The sequence below is a fragment of the Dioscorea cayenensis genome, chromosome 19 (assembly GCF_009730915.1).
Source record: "Dioscorea cayenensis subsp. rotundata cultivar TDr96_F1 chromosome 19, TDr96_F1_v2_PseudoChromosome.rev07_lg8_w22 25.fasta, whole genome shotgun sequence".
Taxonomy (NCBI): domain Eukaryota; kingdom Viridiplantae; phylum Streptophyta; class Magnoliopsida; order Dioscoreales; family Dioscoreaceae; genus Dioscorea; species Dioscorea cayenensis.
Window position 1 is genome coordinate 13,731,688 of NC_052489.1, and position 24,357 is coordinate 13,756,044.

The 24,357-nt window shown below is 37.8% G+C and overlaps 1 long non-coding RNA gene across 1 annotated transcript; it reads left to right on the forward strand.

Annotated features, from left to right (window-relative positions):
- Positions 1-956: 956 nt before the first annotated feature.
- LOC120283825 lies at positions 957-1,755 on the forward strand. Its single transcript, XR_005543386.1, has 3 exons — positions 957-1,150; positions 1,229-1,321; positions 1,436-1,755. It is a non-coding gene; the product is annotated as an uncharacterized LOC120283825 (long non-coding RNA).
- The last annotated feature ends 22,602 nt before the right edge of the window (positions 1,756-24,357 follow it).

Consider the following 24,357-nt stretch of genomic DNA (forward strand, 5'->3'; position numbering starts at 1 on the left):
ATTAAATTTGAAATGGTCCGAGTTTATTAATCTTTTAAAATGTATGTATATATATATCACATAAATATAATTTCTATTAAAGATACTTTGTAATAAGAAAACGAGGAACAATGTCTATATATAAATGAATAAGTATTATATATATGAAATAACAATATAAATTTAAATATAATTTATATGATTACTAATTTACTATACATTTTCACTTTGCTCAAAATAATTTATTTTTAATAATTACTATTAGTGTATAGATTGATAATATAAATCTTGCGAGCTGTACTATAATGAGAACTTTAGATCATTATGTAGAATTAGAAGATTTTTCATAGAAGAAAGCAATTTTTGTATAAAAAAATTAAAACATTCAATTTTAAAGTATTATCTTTATAATCAATGGTTTATTATTTAATGAAAAAAATGTGAAATACCCAATAATTATATATATATATATATATTCTCTAAATTTTCTTAACGCACCAAAACTATAATTGGATGAAAAGAAAGGTTTCTCCCAAAAAAAAAAGTTTATATACTTAGTCCGCATAAAATAAGCTCTATTTTAAAACACAATGCTTAATTATTGTTATCTATTAAATTCTAAATATTATAGATATTAATTTTTCACTTAATTTGAATTTTAAATTTTAAATAAATGTTTTTTAAACTTTAAATAAATGTTTTTTAAATTTTATTTTAAAACAATTCTTCTAAATATGAAGTATTACAGTTAATTGATAAACTAAATCCATTACTATTAAATATATTTTTTAAACATTTATATGAGTTATCCTTCACAAAGCCTTAAATCTCACTTTTATTAGCAATAAAAAACAATATTCATACTTAAACCTCACTTTTATTTTGAGTTAAACCTTAATCCTTAATTGGTTAAATCTTAATTAAAAAAATTTAAAATATTAATTAGGTTTTCTCCAACGGAACCCACTCAAAAGCTCCGTCACGATTTCTCCAACGCCACCAAAATCCTCTCATCGCACTCCGATGGAGAACAGCACCTGCCAGTGCGAGCTACGGACATCAAACAACGACCAGGTGGCCTCCACCACCGTCGTGGTAGTGGTCACGCAGGAGCAGCTTGTCGTCGCCAACTGCGGTGATTCCCACGCCGTGCTTTTCCTTCGATCACAAGGTAAGGCACATAGCTTCCAAAGTTCCAAAATTTGGATCTAAAAGACAATGAATTTATGGATTTTGATGTGAGGAGAAGAGTTAGAGAAGATTGCCGCCCAAACCCCGCCTGACACAATCACTCAGATCTGAATCCTAATCCTCTGGCACAATCACTCGGATCTGGCTTGTAGTAAGCCTCTGTTGATTTTTGGATGAAGTTTTTTGAGTTTTTTTGTTGTATTGCTTCAGTGTGAACCCTTGGAACTGCTCCACTTAGTTTGTTCTCACGTCTCTGCTTCTCTAGGATCCGATCACGGCACTGGCTTCAGTCACTGACCTGTATACAATTATTGATGGCTCCGGTGCTGGGTCCGACCACCGTTGTAGCACCATCTCGGGGAGGATCAAACTCTAGTAGCTTCCCATCTATCTTCATAGCTCCATTTAATTTCAATTTTGGCTTACTTTAAATTTGCTTTGATATTGCTTCGATTTTGTTTTTATCATTATCGATTGTTCAATACTGGATTGTTATTGCCTTATAATGGCTTCCATTTCTTTCTTCAAGCTCTACGGTTTTGTAGTTTTTTGAGTTAATTATTGTAAAAAAAAAAATTTAGTGCATGAAGCACCGAATTGGTATTGATTGGTACACATAATGAATATTTTGGGTAATTGAGAGCAGGTGGAATCGGCCCGAATACTGATAAATTTGCATTAAGTTATGAGAGAGTTCGGATCATTCTCTCATTGTTGCTAAGCCTTAGAATTCATTGTGTACTTCTTCCTGTAAATTGTAATCATGAACCCTGTGTACTTATCGTTAGAAGTAGCAACATAGCATTTAAAACATTCAATGAAATGCAGAAGAAAATTAGTCCTATCTAAATATGATACTCAATAATACATATATAAATAAGAAGCATTATAGTGAGTTGCTGAGCAGTGAACAATGAGCACATTATACGCTTGTCACACTAATAATATAACTCCAATCCAATCTCACCTAATAATCCATTACCCATAATCTCCTTCACTAAAAGACAACATCACATGTATATTAATAATAGGAACTAAGTTTACATGGTTAACCATAACCTTTTTTTTAATTAATATTGTTTTTTTCCTTGAACTAATTCAATCTATGATTAGCTAACATTTTAGTATTTGCTTATAATGGCATGTGAATGAACTAGAATTTGTATTCTTTTATTCTGGCTTATGAGTATTTCATTCTTTTAGCTTTGGAAACCATTAACAAATGTTTATCACTACAAATGAAGGTGTGGTTTGGTTCATAGTTACCTACACTTGGTAGCTCTAAAAAAGCTAATAATACAGCTGATCTTGAGCCATTCTGAATTAGTTGGTTATTTGATTCAAGTTTGTTCCCTTGTATTTTTCGTTTTGTTTTTTTACCTTGCATGTGCTGTTAGTTTTAGTTGTGTCATTTAATTCACTATTTTAATTCATTTTCTTAATTTGTCTACATCCTAAATTTTTAAAAAATTGTATTAATGAGTAAATGTTGTATATCGTTTATACGCATAGATAATATATTAGGTATGGATAAATCATGGATTAAAATGCCACAGAACTTACTTGTGTATGATCAAAAAGTTAGGGATTTTATTGAATTTTCATTTCAACACAGTTATGTTAATGATATGATACTATGTCCATGTCCTACATGCAGATTTAGTAAATGCCGAACTCATGCTGAGGTGTATGACCATCTAATTTGTAAGCAATTTTCGAAAGGGTATACAATTTGATTTCTTCATTGAGAGTACCACCCTCAAGACACGATTTTTGTTTCAAGAAATTCTAAAGTTGTATCCAAAAGCAATGTTGACGAAGATCCTATTAGAGGCATGATAAATGATGCTTTTGGTGTGCATGAACATCATTTGGAAGAAGGATCTCACACATTAAATGAGGGGGTCAGGCAAATCGATGATGTGGCACCAAATGTGCACCAAGCCCAAAATTTAGTTGATGAGTTTTATGAACTATTGAATGTTGCAGAACAACCTCTTTATGAAGGATGTGCAAATTATTCCAAGCTATCTTTCATACTGAAATTGTATCACACTAAGTGCATTTGTGGAGTGAGTGATAAGGCAATGATGATGATTTTTGAGTAGTTAAATGATGCATTTCCATACATAAAAATTCCAAATTCTTTTTATGAGTCAAAGAAAATCTTTACAAAGCTTGTATTAAACTATGAGAAAATACATGCATCCCTGAATAATTGTATGCTTTATTGGGGTAATAAAGATGATGAAGATAGACAACTATGCAAAGTTTTTAATACTCTAGAGGAAAAGAGAAAAAAAAAGAAGTGTGGTTTGGATGATTTGTCTTGCAGTAATAAAGCTAAAAAGGTCCCTGTAAAGGTGGTTAGATATTTCCCATTGAAACCTCGATTACAACGATTGTTTTTATCTTCAAGAAAGGCTATTGGCTATATATATATATATATAAATGTTAGATGGCAATGGAGGAATGAAGGGGCAATAAATGCGAGCAATTGATATATTCACTATTCCTTCGGGTGAGAGAGTTATTATAGATTGGAATCATCGGAACCAGCCAATTGATATGTCAAGGGGGTTACTTGCTTAATTTTAAGGGCACATTACAACTAATTGTACCAATTTCCCTATTGGATATAATAAGTAAAAAAATAGTTCCAACCTATTACAAAGATCATGTTTGGGATAACATCATAAAGGTCATATTCTTAAATTGTATTTGTACCTAAAATTTTATAAATTATACTATTTTGTTAAGATATTATATGATACTTTTATTAATGTATTTTTTTATATGTAGACAAAGTTGAAGGTTAATGATGATGGGCATAAGGATTATATTCTCAAAAGTTTGGCTAAAAAATGGCAAGACCATAGGTGTAACTTGTGCAACTCTTTGAAATGTGATCTCGATGCTCCTCGCGAAGCCAACATTGCAAAAAAACCTCCTAAAGTTCCAAGCCTTGGACAATGGACTGCTTTTATGGATTGGTAAGGATGCACGCAAGTGTACGTCGGTTCACAAGGAAGAAGATGAACATTGGTAGTAAAGTGTGCTTGAATGCAGAGTGTCGGTCCACATCTACAAATTAGCCCTTCATTAATGGAGGGCAAGTATTCAAGATATAAAGAATATAGGTAAACATAGGATCCATGAAAACCCCCTTGTCAATCTCTAGGATGGAGAATCACCGAGATAGATTTTTGTCCTGCCACCAAGATGGGCTTGACACACCAAGATGGGCTTGACAGCTACGATCTCCAATCCCCTTGAATGTCGGGCCAAATCTGTCACGCCCCGAACCTGGTGCGCTGACAAACAGCCGCAAATCCACGGGGCGGGGCCTAGTGAACCTGCAAGGCCTCAAAACCTAAACACAGACTAGAAGTATAAAATAACTTGACAAAATACCAAATAAGAGTACAACTTAAGGTTACAATTAAACTCAAATACAACGCAAATGAAATACAACATGACCTACAAGGAGGTTCTTAAACAATAATACAACTGATACAAGCCATAAGCCATAAGATATAATTCGAAAGAAGACATCTACTGGAAGCCTTCTAAGATCCCTGGGTCTACTGCTCCTGATCTGAAAAGGATTTAAAATAAATCCATGAGCTCACTAGCCCAGTAAGTAATCCAAAACAATTGAAAACAAAAAGTTTAATTATCAAAATTGTACAAAAATCAATAGCACCAATAAGTATCATCAAAACCAAAGGACGAAACGTAGATAACAAAATTCAGAGTATGTCTCCAAATTCACTGTAAGTGCCAAAGGTCATTAGTTTATCCTCGGTGACAGACCCGAGCCAAAATAACAGAAATCATTTATTTACCCTCGGTGACCCGAGACTGAATACAAGGTGGCCGTTGATTATTTCACCGAACGGACACGGTGCGAAAACTGCAGTCTCATTTTCCCAAAATTACTTGTTGACAAGGTCATGGTTTAACCCCCCTACTGACAGGGTTGCATATTGTTCATTTGGAGACCAAAAATTTCAGACACATTTCCAAGCCAAAAATACATAATATTCACAAGTATTTCAAAAAAAAATCCAACGAATAAATAAATAAATAAACAAAAGCAAAAATTATACTCATTTTTCCAAGCCTTAGCCTGGTTTCCACATTGAAGAGATAATAACCATATTTCACAAATATTTCCCAAAATTCAAGATAATAAATGAATTACCAATAAAATAAAATACTCCAAGTATAAATAATAGTGAAACCAATGAATAATTAATCATCCAATCTCAAGGATGAAATGCATAATTATTAATACAATAAAATACTAAAATTTGTAAAATACATGGTCTAATGTATCTCATCAATTGAAGAAGAAAGAATAATTACTTTGTCAAATAATTGGAAGTAATAAGGGAAATAACCTATATAAGTTTTGGCAAGTAATAACACTATGGTTCCAACTAAGTATAGAAACTTCTCTTCATCTATAAACATAAGTCATAAATAAGATGGCATTCCCACAAAAATTTTCAAAGAATAATTGCAAATAAATTTTTAGAAATTTTACATGAACAATAAACAAGAACACAAAATTTTAAACACAAGAGTTCAAGGGATTACTTACTTGGTGATCCTCTAATTCAAAAGAAATCCAAGATGATGCTCAAGGTGGTCCTAAAATCCAAGGGAAAGCCAACCAAATATACATGAATACTTGGAAGAGTTCAAGCACAAAGGTTAAACATAAGCTAGTCTAAAATACCAACACTCTACTACAAAGCATGGTCTTTCTAAACACAACTTAGAACTCAAGGATTCAAAGGAAGCAACCAAACATCAATTGCTATAAACAAAAGAACACAACTCATGCTCTACCAACATAGTGGTTTGATATGCCAATACATATATATCTCATATTAACACAACCAAGATGCATGCTACTTAAACACAATTGTAAAGCACACAAAGTAAATAAATATAATCTATATATATGTATATAAGGGTAGGTGTATGCATGAAAAACTCATACACCAAGGCATGAATCATGCAAGCTAACATTCAAGGGTGTAAACATAAGTTTTTTTTTATGCAAATGTGAACATGGTTTCTTGCACAAGTATGAGTGGTTTCAAATATATATATATATATATATATACACATGGAGGTGGTTTCATGCATGCAACAATAACTCTATATCTCCATGCAAGGATAAGCCAAACATAAATCAAAATGGTGAAGCTCTTCATGCAAACATCATCATCAAAGGCAACCATAGACACATGAGAGCATAGATCATTCACTAAGAGCTTCAAAACATGCATAAAGAGAGGTTTACATGCAAGGATAAGCACAAGGAAGAAAATCAAATAACAACCTCATGCAAACACAGGCAACAAGCTAACAACCATCATGCATGAAAGAGAAGTTATCTTCCGGACAATGTGAACAACCTTCAACAAATACCTCTAGGTTGTTGATGAGTGGAAGAGCTCCTCCCCGGTTTGATCGTCACCGCTACAGTGCTCTGGTAAGGTTCTTCACTTTTGAGGCTTCAATGGAGAGGAGAATGAGGTTAAAGGTGGAAGGAAGCAAGGAAGGGGTAGAGATAAGGCAAAGGGATGAGGGAACTTGGCCAGTTGACAAGGATGGGACTAAATCAGGGAATCCCTCCATAATTTCCTCACCTAGCAAGCTTTTCAAAGCAAGAAGCCAAAAAGATTAAGGGAAAGGTAACCAAGTATAGCAACTTAAGTAGGCTCTAATTAAGGACGGGGTCCACAAAATCCCTCTCCAAATCTTACCTAAGGTCTTGGAGATTTGGCCATTTTCTTCCTCAATCTCACCTCCAAGAATCGCCCCCAAAGAATAGAGAGATAAAATAGAAGATAATTTAGAAATCTTCTCAAGTTCCATTTATACCTGACTGCTTACAGGTTGCTTACATGCGTAAGGACTAGGCCATAAAGGAAATAGAGAAGATAGTCAAGGGCATTACTGGAATGCTTATGGCCGTAAGCCTCGTTCGTAAGGTCTTTTGAATATGTTACAGTCCAGCTTATGGCCCTAAGCGCTAGACTTTAAGCTTTGCTGTCTACTTCTTGCGACTGCCCTTACTAGTGTGCACTATGGTTGTAAGCTCCTCCGTGTGGTCCTTACGGGAGTAAGTCTTGCCTATAAGGTCCTCTGAATTGACTCTGAATCCTCCTTATGAGCAAAAGCATACCCACAAGGTCTTCTGGACTATAAATAATGTCGTAAGGCTAATGGTAAGTTTCCCGTAAGCCACCCGGCTTACCTTGTTCTTGTTCTAATGATGCCGAGAGAGTTCCAACTTCATCATTTTTGGTCTAAATTGCTTCTTTTGGATCTCCCTCACCTTTAAGCACTGCCCTAAGCTTATTAATGCAAAACATACGATATTTAGTGTCAAATTCCACATTATGGTTCTAATGCATACTAAATAAGTGTACAAATAGATATGAAATACATAAACAATGTACACTCATCAAATTCCCCTACACTTAAGTTTTTTCTTGTCCTCAAGCAAAATGGAATATTACAAACCACGTGAAAGAAGTGTGCAGCCTCAGGTGCTAAAGAATTTAGGAGTTTCACAAGTATTTCGGGTTTCCACAACACGAGAATGCTAAAAATTTTAAGTTCTAGAAATATAGTACATTCTATTCAAGATTATCATTGTGTGTGTGTGTGTTAAAACTTTCTACTTCACTTCTTTCGACCTAGAGGACTTCCAAAAGCAAATAACCACAAAAACAACTTCTCATGCATGAGGCAGTAGCTTTACACATCTCCCAAGGTAGCCCTTTCCTGTGAACATTAAATAGGCGGCTTTCACACTTACAAGAGAGGTAGATCTTTCCGCATCTTTTACAAACAAAGTTAAGGTAGCCTTCACTCACCTATAGAGGTAGTTCTTTCTCTCGTTAGAGCATACATGGTATCTGACTTGTCAAGAGTAGCTCCGTACTTCTAATAGGGGTAGCTCTTCCCGTTTCTCAATTTTTTTGCTCTCTTTTTGAAACAAATTCTTTCAAATTTGCAAAAAACTTTTCTTCACAAGAAGTACGATGAATAAAACTAAAGGAAGTCTCACATGGTATAAATTGTTACAATAGAGAAGTTGTGTGCTCTATTTAAGTAAATAACCAAGAATAGCATACACACTAAAAAAAATAGACTCAAAATGGAACAAACTCGCAAGTGTTCACCCTAATAATAATAAACTCCTCTACATTTCCAAACACCATCATAAGTTACACTTGGCATGTAATAGAAACAATAATAAAATCTAAACCCCCCCTCCCTCCCAACACTTAAATCATACATTGTCCTCAATGTGTGCAAAGGAGAAACATACAAGGCAATGCAAATAATATTAGGGAGGTAGTGGAATACGGTTACTTCCTCAGTTCACATTCGTGAAATCAATGAAGCTTGGAATCGGCCTGGTGTGTCCATTGTTATGCCCTAGCAGTTTGGGGGTCACTCAAGATCAAGAAGTGACCGAGTGAGCATTCCCTTTATAATTGAAGAACATTAAAGCTCAATAAAGTAAAAGTAACAAAATAGAATAAAAATCCACTAGAAGTCTCAAAATAAGTACAAACTAGGCAAGGCTAACCTTTGCAAATACAAAATATAAATATAAATCACTGCTCGACTGTGACTAAAGGAACAGAATCGGTCGGTGGATATGGAGACAGAGGAAGAGTCGATAAAGGGAAGACTAGAGCCAGAGGAGAGACCAGCTATGATAGTAGAGCTAGTGCACGGCCGAGGTCGGCCTCTATCCATGCCTAGTTAGTCATCATCGTCCACTGGTCCTCCTGCAACTGTAGTATCACAGCTCGTAGTTCCACAATGATTCACTGTCAGACACATCATCCTATGTTGTAGTATCATTGGTCCTCCAATTGTAGTATCTCCGATCATCGTCGGGGAAGAACTACTGCTAAGCTACATGGACTGCTAGGCTCGATAACTGACGATAAGGATGATTCACTGTCAGGCTCATCATCTGAGTCATCATCCTCATTATCACTCTCAACTGGTGCCTGTGCTATGTCGAGGTGAGGATGAAATGCCTACTATGATGCATCACCATCCCCATCAGCCATAGAGTGTCAAGGTCGAGGGGAAAGGTACTGCCAACCACCCCCTGCCCTTGGAGTCGATCCACCAACCTTATCCCTCTAATAAGTCATGTGATGTAGGGACTGGCAAAGATCACGCCTAGGCATACGTGCTGACCCTGATGAGCAAGGAAGTCTACCAACACATAGCCTAGGTGGATGGAACAACGCTCCACAAGGCCATAGAAAAACAAGAGCTCCTACTGCCCCACCACTCTATCCACCCCTACCTGCAAAAGAACAGGCCATGATAGCATAGACATACCGTTGAGCAGGGAGGATAAGGAACGAGGCTTTGGTGAGGCCTGCTTCGTAACTACGTCCTCGGCTTAGATACTACCAAACTCCCTTAGTAGGAACAACCCCTAGGGAAGTCGATCAACATCTACTCATACTGTGAGGTTCTGATGAAGTCCATGTCGTACAACCCCGATAGTAGAGAAATTTCAATGTAGGATAGCCGCTGTTACTCTTGAATAACTACAATCTAATAGAGCCAGCTCTATCGAAACCCACTAAGATTCTATCCAACTCAAAAGTAGACAGGACCTTGAGGGTGCTATCTTCGTAAGTCTGCTCCTCGTATAAAAAGAGCCGGCTCCAATTGCCTGACTGGAACATTCCTTGGACCTTTTCCTCAAGCCCTAATTATGCCAATACAGGCAAATCCACCGTACAGAACTGACCAAATTGCATCATCCTTAAGCGGGCAAACCGCTCTCGGAAGCAAGCCTCAGTAAACGTGGGGGTTGAGGGAACCATAGCGTCAATGTCTCCTCTATAGTAGCTATACCAGAGGTCGACGCCTTAGGTCTATTCCTCTTATCAGGCCCAAAAGCTGCTTTCTTTGCTCTAACCATGCTGCACAAGAAAGATACGAAGCTTAGAACAACACTGAAGTAATTATGGCCTGCTTACGGGAAGGCTTACGGCCGTAAGTATCAGGGAAAGTCACCTTTACTGCGATCTTACGGCCATAAGCCACAGGCTCAGGCTATAAGGGTCCCTCCTATAAAATGAAGCTCAGAAATTTATAAAATTCACTTATAAACTTACATTCAAGCAATGCTAAACAACAAACATTCATTCTCATGTATATAAATCAAATAATCCTCTCAAAATCACAAAAATGAAGGTTACCTTTGAGACAAAGAGGAAAAGAGAAAAATAGCTTGTAAGAAGCTTAAAAATCAGTCCAACCCCGTCTCAAATCACTCAAAAACAGAAAAGGAAGATGAAATGAAGAAAATGGGAGGAGAGACGAGCGCCGGTGACCAAGGTTTGGTGAAAAACAATTGGGAATGAAGATCAAAGGTCGTCGATGGTGCTTAAACCCAAGATGCTTATGTGTGTAAGCTGTGACCATAAGTCTCTCTGAATGAACAGTTACTAGGATATCATGGCCATAAGATCAGCCCTATAAGGGTATATCTCTTTTACAACCTAGGTTACAACAGTAAGAGGCTTAGCACTATAGTCCATAAGGTTCTCTGTCTTGCTTTTACATTCAGACTTACGGGCGTAAGGCAATCATAAGGAACTTAGGTTGAACTCCTCAGAAGGTTATAGGCCATAAGGGTTCAAGATATAGCCGTAAGGTTGATGAGTGTACATTGTTCATGTATTTTATATCTATTTGTAAACTCATTTAGCATGCATTAGAACCATAATATGGAATTCGATGCTAAATATCATGTGTTTTGCATTAACAGGCTTAGGGATGTGCTTAAAGGTGAGGGACATCCAAAAGAAGCAATTTAGACTGAAACGATGAAGTTGGAGCTCACTCTGCATCATTAGAAGAAGGACAAGGGAAACTAGGTGGCTTACGGGCAGCTTACTGTCGTCCTTACGACTGTAAGTCTATTCCATAAGATCTTACTGCCATGCTTATGCCCGTCAAAGGACCTTATAGCCAAGGCTTATGCCCGTAAGAATGCCTGCAAAGACTTTTCTGCTTATATTCTTCGTCAGCTCTTTGATCAGGATACTATAACCTGGATCCCCAAACTTGAAATGGATGGCAGAGAGTAGGTCGCAAGCAGTTATATGGATACGGTGCTTCACTCATAGACGCTTCTCCAGCTCTCGCAAGAATTGTATGGGGATCGTCCCTGGAGGGGCTTCCCTAATGATTATACTAGGAAATTCCACCGTACTCCGTGCAACAAAGGTTGTTGATTCTGCAGAGCCTACATAAAGGTTCTGTCAGGATTGTAGGATGTGGGTGACACTTTTTTGTATTTCTATGAGAAGCTCTATGGCACCCACGATTCCCTGTGGTAAGTTGTTGGCATATCGCACGTAGCATATCCTTATTAATAAGTCATGGCCATCCAGAGGAGCTTATGACCACAACATATGCCCGTAAGGGCAATCATGAGAAGCAGAATATTGAGGCTTACGGTCCATCATTTACGGCCGTAAGAGGGACCATAACAAAATCAGAAGACCTTACAGATGGGGCTTACGACCGTAAGTTGTTGTGTAAGCCTTGTGATAATCTTCCCCAGCTCCCTTACGGCCTAAACCTTAAGCCCGTAAGTAGTTGGGTATAAATAGAACTTAAGAGGATTTTTAGGGCATCATCTAGTCTATCTCTCTATTCTTTGGGGTTGATTCTTGGAAGCGATATTGAGTAAGAAGAATGCCGAATCACCAGCACCCTAGGTAAGATTTAGAGAGTGATTTGGCCCAGCATTCAAGGGGATTATAGATCATAGCCATCAAGCTTAACTTGGTGGTGACACACCCCTTGCATGTGACCTGCAAGTGCATGAGTTTGTCATAGTAATAATACCCCAGTGAGTGGGTAGTCGAATCCACAGGGAATAGTGATAAAAAAACACAAATATTGCTATTTAACTAAAGTGAAGATGAATCAATAATGGTGTGAACAAAATCAATATGAAAAGAGCTAAAGAAAATAAGAAAGAGAGGCACAATAAAATGAGAGGAAGGTAATTGATAGAAAGTGGGGCACTCAGACATTGCTCCCCCTAGAATTACTGCTTCAAGTGCAAGACCAACTATTATGTCTCCTAACTGATGCTTAATGAGTCGTGGAAATCCTAAGATACACGGTCCCAAATCTAAGGTCAACCGTGACTAACTCTACCTATGCTCTAGTGGAGAAATCAATCAGTCTCAACACCTCACACTGTGTACAATTGCAAGAAGCTCTAGGGATTTCAAATGATAAACCCTATTCCCTAATATAGATCCAACCCTTTGGTCCAGGCGAAAGACCTCTAGTTACATTTAAGCCCCAGCACTAAGAATTACTTCAACGCTTCACTCTATTACTCACGCAACTAAGCCCCAGTGGAGTTCTTCTCTTAGCACTTCACTCTATTGCGACCGCATAGAACCCTTAGAACATGGAGGTAGGATAAATCACACCGAAGGGGAAAGGGGAAAGGGGACGTTCCGCTACCTCTCGACTCACCCTCTCGATCCTCTCCAATCTTGCTTTGTCTAACTCTCATGGTGTGTTACTTACTCACAAAGATTACCAGTGTAGACTCTCAACCCTAGTGTCACTCTAAGGGAGAAATCATTCAACAAACATTCAATATTGGAACTCAATTAAAGACATCAATTAAGGACACATAATAAAAGGTCAATGAAACAATAACATCCTAGGGTTTACAAGTCCAAGTGCCCTCTAGGGGTTTAGCTCTCCATGGAGCAAGATAAAATCAATAATGAAATCGAAAGTAAAAACATGCAATCCATAAGTAAAACCCCCTCGGCATTCGTATCGATGGTCTTGTGGAGTAGCCTCATCCTCTTCAAAGGTCCCCCTTGTCAAGCCTAGGGTACACCTCGCCGGATCGGTACCGACGAAAGCTCCCCCAATAACTCTCTTCCAAAGGAACCTGGTCTCGATGGCCATAGAACCACTCCAAAAACCTTGCCAAAGCCCCTCTAAAGCCTAGCCGCAGCCTCTCCAAAGTTGGGGAAAAGATAGAGAAAAGATGGAAAGAAGGATTCCCAAATCGGTACAAGTCGCTGCTTTATATAGGGCTAGAATCTGGAATCCACACAGGCATGTGGAATTTTCACATGCCCGTGTGAATCTGCAGAACTTGGTTTTTCAGCGGCCTGTGAACAGTAACTGCTACAATAAATTGCTATAGTGCTTTGCTACATTACTCCGCCAAAAACACTCCCGAATCCACACTTTTCATCGTGGCAACATAAATGGGCACATGTCTATGCTGTAGATCGCGTCACTTCTTCAATAAGGGATAACATTGATGAAGATCTTGCTATCATTGCACAAGTCAGAATACGTAAATGTGACTGCCTTTGTGCCCCTCCAAACCATGTAATTGCTTGAACACATGGAAGTTGGCACACATTCACTTATCTTCGAGCACAACTTGTGTCTTCATGTTTGTTCACTCCAAGATTCCATCAACAAAGTGCAATCGCAATCTACTTTGGCTTCCTTCCTCTATATTTGGCTCCACAACCCTACATGCACACAAGTAACACAAATTCACATATATTAGCGCTAAAATCTGATAAAAGCAATGCTCATCATAAAAAAAGAATACTTCGTATTACTAATACACAAGCACTTATCAGGTGGCATAGCGGAATCCACTTGGGCGACTCTACATCCTAGGATTGACAAGGGGTTTTCATGGATCCTGTGTTTATCTTTATCCTTTGTATCTTGAATACTTGTCCTCTGTTAATGGAGGGCTAACTTGTAGATGTTTGGGCATAGTTTAATTCTAGGGTTTACATTTTGTGACTTTGGTTATTGGATCTCTTATACTTTAATTTATTTCTCCTTTGCAATCATATTTATTTGAGTCTAATTCTATGAATGGAAGCTTGATGGGTAACTAGGCAAAAGCCCTAGTTCTCATATCTTGTATTTCTATGTAACGAGAAGAAATTCCCACCTAACGTAGGCTTACCGCAATTTGAGATGATAGTGTGTGCCCTCTAGTTAGGGTATCTAAGAGACTTTATCTTCTACAATCCTTTAGAGTGGGTTGATGATAATCTCTGTTTTCTTTGCAAGCATGTGGAATAGAGTTTAGGAGAAATCGCATTTCTACTCTATATTCAGATTAGGGACAATCACTCTTTAGTTGGAGAATGTCTACTTAAGAGATTGTCATTAGCCACAATAAGGTTTCATAGAGTGTTAATGTGATTGTGTGGATGTCTGTATCAGCTCTACACCAATTGAGATACACTTTACCTGAGAAATAGGGGTTTTGTATTCTTCTGAAAACCTTTTGGTTCAAATAAGATTGCATGCTTAGACAACTATTGTCCTGTACTTCATAACCCTATAGGGATGCTATGCCCGGACATCATTCTCTTTCTTGAATTCTCTCATGTGATTTTCCTGTATTTTCTAGTTTTCCTTTGTTTTTGTGTTCACACACTTCACACACTTCACATACTTCATTAGGCTAATTTTCTGATTTAGAGTTATTACTAGTATCACCTCTTTCCCGATGGACCGATACTATACACTTCAAGCACACTTTATTACACCATCGGCACGTACATGATAAGTGCTTGAGTAGACATATTTTTCTATATGTTTTACATACATTGAGCATCATTTTTACCATGGTTTATTTCTTATATAGTGTATTTGGTGTTCTTTTGTACAATTTGGTTATGAATGCCTTGAAAGGAGAAAAGGAAGCAAAGATAGGCTATAAAAACACATTTTGGGAGTTCTTGTTCAAATCAAGGATCAAGACACAAGAGGAGATTATGAACATGGAGGTGTGTGCCAATTTCCAAGAGGATTCAAGCCAATTTGCTAGTTGGAAGGGCATGATAGCAGTCACATCTCCATGCTCTTACTCTTTGTGAAGAATGCAAGACCTTTCAAATGATAAGATGACAAAGAAAAGTCTTATAGCCTACCACATGGGCGTGTGCCCGACCATGTGGCTTTAAGAGAAGAGTGTTTGAAATGCATTTGTAAAGAAAACCATAGCTAAATACTGTAGCAAACTACTGTTCATGCGACCACGTGGAAATTCCTACAGCTCATGCAGGAGCATGAAGGCACATGACAGCCACGGTTTATGATTATAAATATGCCGTTTTCCCTATTATTTGGGGACTTTTGGTGAGCATTCAAAGGGAAAAGTGGCTAGGGTTCTAGAGGAGGTCTTTAGCGAGATTGGGGACTGTTCATCACCAACTTTGATCGATCTTTCCTGTGTCATAGCATCGAGGGGGCCTTTGGAAACCTAGCTTCAGAGAAGGATTCGTCAAGACGTTGTGCGACCTATCAAGGCCATCATCACGAATTCGAGGAGGTTTTTCTCTATGGTTTACATTACTATTTATTGTATTTATCTTTGTTTTATAACTTGCTCCATGGAGGGCTAAACCTTAGTAGGTATTTGGGCATGTGAATCCTAGGATATTATCTTTTGTATTGATTTGCTTTATGTTTTCTATTAAATCCGAGTTGATTTGAGCTTTAATCTTGTGTTCCCATGGCTTGCATATTTACAGATCCTTGTAGTTGATTATATATCCATAAATTGTTACTTTGATGAGAGAGAGGTCTCCATTAGAGTTAGAACTTCAAGGTTAAAGAGGGTTGAGAGGGTGAGTCATGAGATAGTGGAGTGTCCCCTTTCCCCTCCGATGAGTGTTCCCTATCTCCGTATTCCCTAGACTCTATGCAACCATATTTGGTGTGAGGTATGAGATTGAGAGATTTCTCTGCCTGGACCTTGTAGGGGGTTAGGGATCTTTCGCCTAAAAGTAAGGTTAGATCTATCCTTAGGAATCGGTTCTACTCTTAGGTGTCCCTAGAGGTTATTGCAGTCATATAGGGTGTGAGGTGTTGAGATTTAGCGATTTCTCCACCGGGACCTTGTAGGAGACTAGTACATGTGGCTTGGAGGCAAGGGACGGCTGTTCTTGTATTACCTCAACTCTTGTGCTTCATGTTTGATCCTAGGGGGAGCATTGCCCGGGTACCTCATCTTTATTGATTGAGATCTTCCTTACTTTTTATCCTTCCTTTGCTTTCTTATTAATATTCTTGCAATTAGTTCACTTCGTCACAACTATTGATTTTGATTAGATAACTATGAATTGGTTAGTACTAATACTTCCGTTTCTTGTGGATTCGACTACCCACTCACCAAGGTATTTTATTACTTCGATACCCGTGTACTTGGGGTATACACACGCAAATTTGGACGTGTCAGTACACTTGTGTGTGTCCCTATCAAAGATGCTCTGGATGACCCTTACAGCCTCACTTACGGGTGTACATGACCCGTAAAGAACCACTGAACTGTGCTTTCTAGGACTTACGGACGGTAAGTGCACTCATAAGACTCTTTAAAATCCCCTTGGGATGTAGCTTACGTCTGTAAGATACCCGTAAAGCTCTCTGTATGAGGTTTACAGCTGTTCTTACAGCCGTAAGTTTCCTGTAAAGGTCCTTAAAAATTGAGTAGAGTTTTCCTTATTTTCTACAGTTAAGCTCAAATACATATATGACCCGGGAAGCACAAAAAATGAGTGTCTATGGTTACTAACATCCAACCAACACATGAAATTCACAACAAGCCGAGCAGTTTATTGCAAACTCAAACAAAACTAAACAACTATTATCAAAGACTCAAACTCAACAAAATATGAAAAATCTTCCTTGGTTTTCCAAATTATGAAGGAAAGCCTGTTGGTTTCTCAAAGACTCAAACTCAAAGTCAAACTCAGTAAACTTCCTTGAGGTCGCTTAGACAACAATTTGGCAATCTATCCCACTTGGTTTTCCAAATTCTGAAGGAAAGCCTGTTGGTTTCTCAATGATGCCTCTATGCCCTGAAATCTGTTTTTTGACTATTGGAACTTAATATCCTACTCTGAATAAACTAAGTAAGCACCTCCTGCAATGTAGGTCTCTTATCAATCTATTGATGAGGAGAAAACCCGGGCGGAGATTTTTGTCGGTGTCCTTGATCTCCACAAGAGAAGTTTGGGTGATTCCATCATCCAAGGTTATACATACTACTGTGGGGATTCCCTTGCTGTCTGGGAGGACCGTTGACAAAATTCACTTGTTCGACGAGTCCATGTACCACCCTATAATGTAACAGTCTGAGGGAGAGTGTCCTTCCCCACAAGTTTCACAAACCAAGACCGTAGCTGATTTTTTATTAGACAAATTGTCAGTCTTCCCACTCAATACCTCCACTTGGGCTGCTAATGTTATAACCTCACTAATCTCAACCATCCCAGCTGGCTTGGCAACCGATTTGCCTCTCGAATTCCACTAATAAGTATTAATGCTATTTCTTTGATTAACAGTTTGGCCGCGTCTGGATTCTTACTGCTAAGCAATCCTCTTGCTGAAGAATTAATAAATTGTCGATTACTCTAATTGAGACCTTGATGGAAAATCTGAACTTCCATCCATTCGGGGAGGTCATGATGCAAACATTTCCTCAATAAATCCTTCAACCTCTCCCATGCCTAAAATAATGATTTTGTGTCCAACTATACATATGTTATAATATCCTGACGCAACTTGGTCGTCCTTCTTGGAGGAAAATAACTTGGTCATGATAGATGCTCGATGAAGAGCCTGAAGCCACTATTCAGCTCTTTCTTTTTGTGAAAATAGGAATAAGCGGAGTCTGATAGCGTCATTAAAAACGTTGTTGATCTTATGCATGTCATATACTTCGAGTAATCTCCTAATATGACTGTTGGGATCCTCGTCCGATAAACCATGAAACTATGCTGCACTCTGTACTATCTGGGCAAACAGAGGTTTAAGCTCAAAATTATTTGCTGCAACTGCTGGGTACATTATACTTGACTGAGAATTGTCAAGAGTGGGGTGAGCATAGTCTGAAAGGGTCCTATGTTGGTTTCCCTGGTCTGCCATAGTGTCCAGTCGCTCTCCTTTAATTTTCACCGTCAAAGATCCTATCTCGTTCAGTAAGATTGTTCTTAATCTGATTCTAATCACTCTTTCTATACTACTCTCGCCTTTTGCCAATCTTAGTGCTTTTCCCTTTTGTGGCATACACTGAAATTAAACAAAAGAAAAAGAAAATCAGAAAACAATCAAAGAGAAAAAAGAATATAAACAAATAGGAAAAAGAAACAAAATGTCTAAAGTGACAGAAATTCAAGTGATCCTAATATCACTAATCTTCCACAACAACCGCGCCAAAAACTTGATAGGGACGCACGCAAGTGTATGTGCCTATCACGTAATAAAGTGTGCTTGAAGTGCAGAGTGTCGGTCCATAGGGAAGAAGGTGAATACTAGTAATAATTCTAAATCTGAAAAGCAGCCTAATAAAGTACGCGAAGTGTGTGAAAGAAAAATCAAATAAAAACTAGAAATACGGGAAAATCACAGGAGAGAATTCAAGGAAAAGAATAATGTCCGGGCATAGAAAACCTCAAGGATTATGAAGTGCAGGACAATGGTTGTCTAAGCATGCAATTTTATTTGAATCAAAAAGTTTCCAGAAGCATACGAATCCCTGATTTCTGAGGTGAAGTGTAACTAAATCGATGTAGAGCTTGTATAGACATCCACACAATTATATTAACACTCTATAAAATCTAATTGCGGACGAATGACAATCTCTTAAGTAGACAACCTCCCCTTAAAGAGAGATTGCCCCTAATCCGAATAAAGAGTAGAAATGCGATTTCTCCTGAAATTTACTCCACATGATTGCGAAGAGAATGGAAATTATCATCAACCCACTTAGAAGGATTGTGAGAGATAAAGTCTCCTAGATACCCTAACCAAAGGGTACCCATTATCCTCTCGAATTACATTAGTTTATGCTACGTGGAAAAATTTTTTCATCATGTAGCAATACAAGATATGAGAGCTAGGGCTTTCTCCATGATAGTAATGACTGCAAAGGAGAAATCAATTACAACATAAGAGATCTAACAACCAAACTCACGAAATATAAACCCTAGAGTTCAACTATGCCCAAATATTTACAAATTAGCTCTCCATTAATGGATGGCAAGCATTCAAAATATAAGTAATAAAGGTAATATAGGATCCTGACACACTAATTTGTGTGCGTGTACGACAAGTGCATGGGTGTCGAAGTAATAAAGTACCCGGTGAGTTAAATAGTCGAGTCCACTAGGAATGGAAGTATTAGTAGTAACCACTTCTCAGTTATATAATTGGAATCAAAAATTGTGATTAAGTAAACTTAATTGCAAGAGTATGAATAAGCAAGCAAAGGGAAAGTAGAAAACAAAGGAGATCTCAATCAATAAAAATGAGGAACTCGGGGCAATACTCCCCCTAGGATCTAACATGAAGTGCAAGACTTACTAAATGTTTCTAAACCGAGTTAGATGAGTCGAGGTAATCCAAGAACAATCGGTCGTTGCCTCCAGGCCACCGATACTAGTCCCCTACGATGTCTCGGTGGAGAAATCGCTCAATCTCAACACCTCACACCACATATGACCGCAATAAACTCTCCGGATACCTAGGAGTGCAACCAATTCTTAAAGATAGATCTAACCCTACTTCTAGTTCAAAGATCCCTAACCCCCTACAAGGTCCCCTTGGAGAAATCTCTCAATCTCACGCCTCACACAAAATATAGTTGCATAACTATTAGGGAATATGGAGATAGGAAGCACTCATTGAGGGGGAAAGGGGACAGTCCACTATCTCATGACTCACCCTTTCAATCCTCTTCAATTTTGGAGGTCTAACCCTAATAGAGACCTCTCCCTCACTAAGGCAACAAATCATGCAATAGCAATCAATCACAAGGATCAATACGATATGCAAGTAATGAGAAAACAAGATTAAAACTCAAATAAACTTGGATTTAATAGAAAACATAAAGTAAATAAATACAAAGATATGATATTAAGGTTCACATGCCTAAATACCTACTAGTCTTTTTACTATAGTAATGCTACATGAAATTGCTGTTGTGTTTTTCTACAGTACTCTTCATAAACGTGGCTCCTACACTTTTCTCTTGAACCCACATGGTTGGGCACACGTCCACGTGGTAGGTTATAAGACTTCTCATTGTTGAATCATCATTTGGACGCTCTTGCATTCTTAACACAAGTAGGGACATAGAGGTGTGACTGCCTTTGTGCCTTTCCAACTCACAAATTGGTTTGAAATCTCTTGGAAGTTGGCACACCCCTCCATGGACATGAGCTCCTTTTGTGTCTTGACCCTTATGTTGCTCAAAAACTCCCAAAATGTGTCTTCATAACCTATCTTTGCTTCTTTCTCTTCCTTCAAGGCATTCACAACATAATTGCACAAAAGAACACCAAATACACTATATGAGACATAAACCATGGTCAAAATGATGTTCAATGCATGTAAAACATATAGAGAAATATGTCTACTCAAGCACTTATCAGATAGATAAAAACCCCTTTGTCAATTCCTAGGATGGAGAGTGGCCGATGTAGATTCCACGCGCCACCAAGATGGGCTTAACGGCTACAATCTCCAATCCCGTTGAATGTTGTGCCAAATTCCTCTCCAAATCTTGCCTAAGGTCTTGGAGATTTGGCCATTTTCTTCCTCTATCTCATCTCTAAGAATCACCCCCAAAGAATAGAGAGATAGAATAGAAGATGCCCTAAAAATCCTCTTAAGTTCTATTTATACCTGACTGCTTATGGGCGTAGGGGCTAGGTCATAAAGGAGCTGGAGAAGATAGTCACAAGCCTTAAGGGAATGCTTACGACTGTAAGCCTCATTCGTAAAATCTTCTGAATATGTTACAGTCTAGCTTACGGTCATAAGCGCTGCAATGTAAGCTTTACTGTCTACTTCTTGCGACTACTCTTACGGGCGTGTTCTATGTCGTAAGCTCCTCTGGGTGGTCCTTACGGGCATCCTTACTAGAGTAAGTCTTACCTGTAAGGTCCTCTAAATTGACTATAAATCCTTCTTATGGGTATAAGCATACCCGCAAGGTCTTCTGGACTATACTTACAGTCGTAAGGCCAATCGTAAGCTCCTTGTAAGCTACCCAATTTATGTTGTCCTTGTTCTAATGATGCCGAGAAAGCTCCAACTTCATCATTTTTTGTCTAATTGCTTGTTTTGGATCTCTCTCACCTTTAAGTACTGCTCTAAGCCTGTTAATGCAAAACATGATATTTAGCATCAAATTCGATATTATGGTTCTAATGCATGCCAAATGAGTGTACAAATAGATATGAAATACATGAGCAATCTACACTCATCATCGATTATAAGGCTCGACCTAACATAAAGATAATATGCATAGAGTTTCCATTCTAATGTATTTGTTTGAAGCATTATTTTTTATTAACTATTGTCTCCATTTAAATGTTTCCCTTGTAATATCCAAGCAAAAATAGTTCAAAATAATGTCAACTGAAGCCACCTAACAGTTCCTCACACGTTCGGTACAAAATCATTAGTTCCATTGGAGAATGAAAAGGTTATTAGTTTCATATCATGCAAATCTTAATCATGTCTATGATTTAAATACTATTATGCACATATTAAATTGATATAATTTTGTAGGAATCTCAACTTGGCTAGCCTGTCACAAAAGCTGAATTATTTCAAGTTGGTCATACCACATCAGATGGGTCTTTTATGAATGATGAGGCAAGGCAAAATCATGTGAGTTGAATTTAAATTTATGTGATATGTTCAATGTTTGTATAATAATAAGTGTTTTAATAAAATCATTCCTTTAACTTTATTTTTGTAGGAAGATCTAGTTGTTCGATCTCAATCTTCATCTAAAAATGAGGCATATATTGCCATTTTTGTTAAAGAACACCCAGGTTATGTGCCTGGCATGGAACTTGGAGTTGTCCCAACTCAGGTGTATGGATCATTGAGTAGGTTGAGCAATAGGCGTTATTCGGCAGGAGGTACACAAGCTGAAGTTGATGCTCTTAGGCAAACTGTCCATCAGTTACTACAACGAATTGAACTCAATGAACAACATATAGCAAATCTCACCAACAATTGCCAAATCAAAATCCAAATTATATATGTTTTGCTTTCATTTTAAGGTTATAGTTTCATATGATTGTTATCAATCTATTGTTTATGTTTGTACTTCCAAGAACTGTTTTTATTTCTTAATATTTGAAATTGGTTTCATTTCATAATGGGAAAATGCGAGCTCCCCAGTTATTGAGAGGTGTTCATCACAAGCTAGTCATTTAGAGGACAGCGAACTTAATTCAGACAATCCAAGATGACCACATAGTGAAAGTTGTATAATCTCTTTTTTTATGCTTTTTGTACTTGAAAAAAAATGAAATTGGTGAGTGTACAATATTCATGTATTTTATATCACTTTATACACTCATTCGACATGTATTAGAATCATATTGTGAAATTCAATGCTAAATCTAGTGTGTTTTGCACAAAAAAACTCAAGCTTAGGGCAGCACTTCAAGATGAGAGAGAGAGAGAGAGAGAGAGAGAGAGAGAGAGAGAGAGAGAGAGCCAAATGAAGCATTCTAGATGCATAACAAAGAAGTTGGAGCTCTCTCGGTATCATTTGAATAAGGACAAGGCAAATTGGGTGTCTTGCGGGTAGCTTATGACCTACCTTATAACCGTAAGTAGATCTAAGAGAACTTTGCTGGCATGCTTATGCCCGTAAAGGGGATTTAGAGCCAAATTAGATGACTTTACGAGCAAGGCTTACGCCCGTAAGGGCTATCCAAAGGAGCTTACAATCATAGCATACACCCGTAAGGGGATCATAAGAAGAAACACAGTGAAGCTTACGGTCCATTGCTTACGGTGGTAAGCTAGATCATAACACAAATAGAAGACTATACAGATGTGACTTATGGCTGTAAGTGTTCCTGTAAGGCTCATGACTATCTTCTCTAGCTCCCTTACAGCCACATCCTTACGCCCTTAGTAAGTAGTTGGGTATCAACAAATCTAATAAGGATTTTTAGGTTATTCTTTACTTTTCTTTTGAGGTGATTCTTGGAGGCAAAGTTAGGGAAGAAAGGAGACGAATCTCCAGCACTCAAGGGGCTATTTGAAGGGAGATTTGGATCCATATTCAAGGGGATTGGAGGTTGTAGTAGTCAATCTCACCTTGGCGGCATGCATATAAGCTTTCCTGGGGCTTATCTATCAATCCTCCATCGGCACAATTGAGAAGAGGATTTTCATGTTTTTCATGTCTCCTCCTATTATTTGTATCTTGAATACTTGCTCTCTTTTAATAGAGGGCTAATTTGTATGTGTTTGGGCCTAGTTGAACTTTAGGGTTTATTTCATTGACATTGGTTATTGGATCTTTGATGCTTTAGTTATTTTCTTAATTGCAATCATTTTTATTTGAATCTAATTGCGTGCTTCAATGCTTGGTTGCTAATGTGGCAAAAAAGCCCTAGCTATCATACTTGATGTGCTTTGTGATGAGAAAAAATTCCCACCTAGATTAATAGACATATCGTGATTAGAGGGAATTGTGAGTAAGTCTACGTATAGGGTACTTTGAAGACCCAGTCTTCCTCAATTCTCCCGAATGAGTTAGTGATAATCTTTATGCTCTTTGAAATCATATAGAGTAAATTTTTGAAAAAATCCCATCTCTACTCTGTATTCGTATTAAAGGTAATCTCTCTCTTAGAGAGAGATTATCTACTTAAGAGATTGTCATTAGCTCGTAGTGAGGTTTCATAGAGTGTTAATGTGATTGTGTGAATGTCTGTATTAGCTCTACACCTAGTCATTTACTCTTCACCTAAGAAATTGGGGTTTAGTATAATTCTAGAAATCTCTCGGTTCAAATAGGATTGCATGTTTAAACAACCTTTGTCCTGCACTTTATAACCCTAGAGGGACGCTATGCCCGGATGTCATTTCTTCCCTTGATTTCTCTTCGGCTTTATCTCCGTATTTCTTGTTTTAATTCTCTTTTGTTCAAGCACACATCATTCGATCGATTAGGTTAATTTTCGGAATTAGGCCTACTACTAGTATTCAATTTCTTCCGTGTGGACCAACACTTTGTTT